Source organism: Fukomys damarensis, unplaced genomic scaffold (assembly GCF_012274545.1).
Source record: "Fukomys damarensis isolate Sample0158 unplaced genomic scaffold, DMR_v1.0_HiC HiC_scaffold_9, whole genome shotgun sequence".
NCBI classification, from domain to species: domain Eukaryota; kingdom Metazoa; phylum Chordata; class Mammalia; order Rodentia; family Bathyergidae; genus Fukomys; species Fukomys damarensis.
This window is the reverse complement of record NW_022900921.1, coordinates 24,639,551-24,645,550: the sequence shown is the minus strand read 5'-3', so window position 1 is coordinate 24,645,550 and position 6,000 is coordinate 24,639,551. Positions and strand designations below refer to the sequence as shown.

General features: G+C 45.1%; 1 protein-coding gene across 1 annotated transcript in view; it reads right to left on the bottom strand.

The window, feature by feature from the left end:
- The window catches only part of Bnip1 (BCL2 interacting protein 1), a 29,482-nt gene that overhangs the window by 7,329 nt on the left and 16,153 nt on the right, over window positions 1-6,000 (bottom strand). The window lies entirely within an intron of this gene.

Here is a 6,000-nt window from a genome sequence, read left to right as displayed (position 1 = left end):
TTTGCCATTGGTAAACTGGAAGTCTGTCCTTGTGTCGTGCTTAAGTGTTTTCTCATTTTAATTTTTGTTGTCAGACTGTCCTTGGTTTAATCTCTGGATTATCACCCAAATCTTCCTGATATAGTTGCGCCCTAGCTTCTGTGTCTCTAACGACCCACAGACATTCTCATCTTCATAACATCAGAGAAAGCAGCTCATCAAATCAACGGCAATGCTTTACCCCAACTGATACAATCAGCCACACATTAAGATCAAGCACAACTTGGACACTGACCACCTGTGGTAGTCACTAGTCTATCGCCCAAAAATCATTTGAATTAAATTGAAATCAAGAAGCAGACCAGAACATGTCTGCAGTGAACAAAATTTCAATATAGTGTATTTACAATTTAATGGCTCAGACAGAGCGAGGATGCAAGACCCCTGATCTCAGTTAGCTGATTGCTGAACCCCATGACACTGACTGACCTCGGGTTGCAAGGCCCAGATTGAGTTCCCCATCCTTCCGAATGGTTGAACTCCGCAACGTTCTACTACAGGTTTCCCACGCCCTTTCTTTAAAGATGTTCAAAGTTGGGAACTCAGAAAAATACCCTTGATGACCACCTCTGTCTTTGCAGAGTGGGTCCAAAGACTTGCACAGTCAGGAGGTCTGAGAGTGCGGGGGTGGGGGGGTTATGGGGTTTCAGGGGTGCTACCTTCCCGGTGCTTGAGCGATGGCTGCTGGGTCGGGAACAGGCGTGGTTCTCCTTCCTGCGGTGGATCCTGACTTTCCTTTTAATAATGGCACCTGGATTTCCTTGGGAGCCACCCTCTTTGGGTGATCAATTGCAGTAGGGACTACCCCACATCTTTGCTGGATATAAGACTCAGACCTGATCAATCAAGGCGTCCCACATCCTGGCCACAGGGTCCATGGACTGAAGGGGTTCCCTGAAACTTTTAGAGAAGAGGCTCTGACTCTTTCTAGGGTCCAGGCTAAGTAGAGTAAGTCTGAAGCTGTTGCATTCAGTGGGGAGAACTGCCACAGAGGTAGAGTCCTTAGAGGAAGACAGAGAGGAGAGATGAAGTCCATTAGGAAGACTGGCTAAGCTGTGCCCAACACTATTTTCTCTTGGGTTGCTTATTACATAGGCCAGGGGATTCCCTCATGCTTATGTGAGGCCTCCTTCCCAGACCTGAACAGGTTCCCTCCCACAGGGATCCTTTCCTTATTTCATCATGGTTGCAGAGTGGAGCCCTTTGTCATCATGATTGCAGAGTGGAGTCTATACTCACAGTGGCCAGTCCCTCTGACTCCGTTGCTTCCTTGGCCTTACTCATTGTTGTTGATGATGGAACTCCAGAGACGGTGCAACCATCTTCCTGGATTTGAGGCCCAGATCCACCATTTACTAGCTATGTGATTTTGAGTAGATTCCTTGACTTTTCTGGGCCACCATCACCTCAGCCAACACTGCCTTACCTTATAGAATTTGTGAATTAGACTGAATATTTCACAGTGTCTGGCAAATAGTAAGTGCTCAGTATCTCTAGTAACATGGAGCTGGGCATGGTGGTGCACACCTGCAGTCTCACCTTCAGGAGGCTCAGGCAAGAGGATCACTTAGCCCAACAGTTTGAGATCAATCTGAGGCCACACAGTGATGCTTTCATCCCCCACCAAAACAAATTAACTTCATCATCACACACTGAAACAGCTCACCAAATAGTGCTACTTGATCCCACTCACAATACAGGAGCTAGTCATGAATCCTGACTACTATCCATCCTTTAAAAGGGACCCAAAGGTGTGGTTATTCTGCACTCCCCCAGGACTCACCGGAGTGTTGTTGATCACCCACCCAGCAGGAGAGTGGAATGTTTGGGGGAGGGGAGTCTTTTAGGGAACCAGCCAAGAGTTTGAAGAGTAACAGCTCACACCCTCTTGGTCTTCTAACAACTGGTCTCACAACTTGTTCAAGGGGGCAGAGAACACCATGGAAAAGTCGTCTTATGAAAACCAAGAATACTTTTCACAGAAGCTATGAAATTTCTGCCAGGAGCACTTTCAGGGTTGTTGTTGGTTTTTGGGTTTTTTTTTTTTGTTTTTTGTTTTGGTACCAATCAAGCTTTCAGATTGAAACTGGCTATAGCTCATGTCTCAGGCCATATGCATTTGCTACCCTGTGGATCCACATTGATCTAGGAGAACTCTATGCCAGTGAACAAGTCCACAGGGGAGTGAGGGGGAAACAAATGTTTAAGAATGATAATAAAAAAGGATGTTCCATGTAGGATGTTCCACAGAGCTGATTCCACTGACTTTCCCCCTAGCATGGGAAAGATGGCCTTTTCAGGGCCTGCCTGTGTAGATCTCAGCCCTTTGTCATGTGAGGAGCTCTATTTAGTCCTTGAGTCCTGATTCCTTGCCACTCCAGCATCCTCCTCTTTGCTAAGCACTGTTTTCCAACATGAAGTCCAGAAGTGAAAGGGGGGATAGGCCATTTGGCTTTTGTTTGGAGACAAGAGGTCAGCCCTCAAGGAAACAGTGTGGGAGGCAGCATGTCAGCTCTGGGTGGGTGTAGCCCCCAGCAACCCTAAAAGTGTGCCTCTGTCCAGCTGTCCCCATGTTGCAATCGGGGAAACAACAGAGAGGGTGTTCACAACAGAGAGGGTGTTCAGCTTGCCCAGGAACATAGCCAGGAAGAGAATAATGAGAACCTGGGTCTCTGCCACTGAAGGCCACACTTTGGATCATGGCACTATGGCCCATTAAAGATGCAACACATCCAACACCATCCCAAATACAGGGGACCTGGGGCTCTGGGTGTTGGCCTGGGCCTTCTATTGGGGACCAAGGGACATTGGGGTGATAACACCAACCCCCTCCCTTTGCCCCAGGCTGCAGCCCTTCATTCTTGATAACACTGCTTAGCCGCCCCTCTGCAATCTCTTAGATTAGCCCTCAGCTATTTTTATTCTGCCCTTGCTTAGGGAAGAAACAGAGCTTGGGCAAACACCCTCAGGGAGGGCCCCAGGGAAGACCACCATTAGCGAAGTAGGAAAACAGAACTTGTTTTACTCTTTTAAAAAATTCATTGTTTAACTATCTGTTTCCCTAGAAGCATTTCCAAATTGAGTGCTCTGGCAGGACTGCTTCCAGCAGGGCATTTTTGGCCAACACGAGGAAGGCATACAGACCTTCTTTTTGGAACAGTGTTGATATGTATCTGTTGCATAAAGTGAAATCTTCTCTTGTTTTTCTGGGACAAGGTACCAGGCCACAGGCTTAGTGAAGGCAAAAGGAATGCCAGTGGAGCAAAACATGGCTTCCCTTTATCTCTCTAGGTCTTTGGCTGGGCTGTGAGTTAAAGACATAAATCAGACTAACAGGAGAGTAGCCACACTTGATTATGTACATACATGTGAATGTACTGCAAAATAATAAAACTAGAAGGGCCAGGGAACTAAACTGCATTCAGGAGCAGAGGCTTGTGGCTTCTGGGGATTGTGTGAGGTTGAGGGAGGAAGTGTGTGGTGACTAAATGTGATCTGATGCAGATAAAATCTCTCAGAGTCAGAGTTGTTACCAGCAGCCCTCTTCCCCATAAAGGTATCTATGAATGTAGATTTATTCAAGATGTAAATGTCTTGTGCAAAAGGAAAGCTTTTCTGAGTTACTCCAGGGTCTGTGGTTTCCCAGCATGATTGCTCAAAATATGTCTGAGGAATGTATTTTGCTGTGGTATATTCTCCTCCACAGTCAGATGTTGAGGCAGTATGTCCTGAGCCCCAACAGAACCCAGGTAGCAGAGGTGTGCTGGGAACACAGGGAATCCCAAGGAGGCCCAGGCTGTGGGGTTGGAGGGAGCCATCAGGTCCAAGCGAGGTTTGAGAAGACTCAGGGACATTGCCACACAGATGATCTAGGAGTCCACAGCTTCCCGAAGAGTCAGCACTGCTGCTCTAAATTCAGCATTATTAATGACCTTTCTATAGGCTATGATTAAAAGTATAAGGACATGGACAAGAGCATGCAGGAGAGATCAGGGGAAACAAGATCTAAGCTGCCATTTAAGGCTGCATAGAAGAACAACAAAAAAGAATGTGTCACAGTACTCTGGGAGGCTGAGACAGAAAAACTGTAAGTTTGAATCCAGCTTTGGCAACTAAGCAGCTTTGAGACATCATGTCTCAAAAACTAAAAAGGACCAGAGATGTCATTCAGTGGGAAGTCCCTGTGTTCAATCCCCAGTACTGCCAAAAGAAAATTAAGTGAGTGTGATACCACAGGACAGGGAGGCTTCTGGACAAACCAATGTCCAGAGAGTCAACTGCTGCTGTTCTGAAGGGGAGGCATGGTGGGGTGAGGATCCTCACTGCTCCTCATGCATGCCAGCAATGCTCCTAACTTGGTCTTTGCAACTGCTGTTCCCACTTGGTGGGACTCTGTTCCCTCAGCTGTCCACAAGACCACATCATCTGCCTCAGTCTCTGTCACATCTCACCCCAGTGACGCTCTTAATATTGCAAACCTGTCCCCACGCCCACGTAGCAGTTGTCTATAGCCTGCTCCATTTTTCTCACAGCACTTACAGTCATCCTTTGGTATCCATAGGGGACAGATGCTCAAGTCCCCTATATAAATTGGCAATTTTTTGCACAGAACCTATGTATATTCTCCTGTACACTTTAAATCATCTCTAGATGGCTTATAATATTAAAGATAACATGTGCTATGTAAATAGTTGTTATATCATGGTGTTTAGGAGCTAATGACAAGAAAAAGATATGCAAATGAAATTACTTCTTGAATATTTTATTTATTATTATTATTATTATGTTGGTAACAGGGATTGAACTTGGATCCTTGCACTTGTGAGGCAGGCCAGAACCATTGAGCTAAATCCCTGACCCTTCTTAAATATTTTCCACCCAAGGTTGGTTGAATTCACAATACACAAAGGTGGCTGTATTTTCTAACATAATGACTTATTTAGTTTATAAACTGTCATCTGCTCTCTCTTCCCCACACACCATAAGTAAGCTCCATCTTTGTTTTGTCCACTGTGTGTCCCTAACACAAATGCCTGGCACAGCCGGGGATTTAGCTCAGTGGTTCCACTTCCTGCCTCACAAATGCCTGGCGCATAGTAGGGCCTCAGTAAATACTTCTTCAGTGACTACTCTCTTGAGGTCTGCTCTGTATTTTTCTGTATTTTTCTGTCAGCTAACCAAAATGTAGCATAGTGAGCTTGACTTACTGCTTAACAATGCAAATTAAGATCACTTATGAAACATGCTCCAAAACAAACAGATAGACTTCATATATTTAGGTTGTTTTTTGTTTTTTAAAATATATAACTGCATATTTTTAAAAAGCATCCTTAACAACCTTTCCAATGGTCAGATGGAAACGATCAGGCATACTGCAAAACCGCAGACCAAATGTGAACACTGCCCCCTCATGGTCGAATGTAGAAGGGCTGCTTTCTGCACAGCCAGCCTGCTTAGGAAATACTGGCGGTTTATGGGGTTTTAAAATATACTGATGACATTTCCAAATGGATCAAATTTGACTTCATTTTCAGGAGGCAAATAAAAGAGGTATAAAGTGTCAAAAAGAATTTTTAGGGAGTACGGAGCCTGCACATTTCCATATTGTGAGGAGGATGTTGACAATTAGCCAGACGTACTAAAGAGAAATGTTAAGACAAGAAAATCCTGACTTGATAACATCCATCTGCTGCACTTACAGCTGGAATCTGAGTATGTGAGTGGGAATTTCCCATCTGTGTCATATTCTCAGATTTAATTTGACTATAAATAAGATACATGTGTGTATAATTTCTGCTGAGTGTCTTTTGGGGCTGGGATGGTGTACGTGTGTGTACACACATACACATATGAGAGAGGAGAGAGAGAGAGAGAGAGAGAGAGAGAGAGAGAGAGAGAGAGAGGATGTTCTGTGGTTCCCCCCCATCTGCAGTTTTACTTTCCAGTTTGTTTGCCATGGTG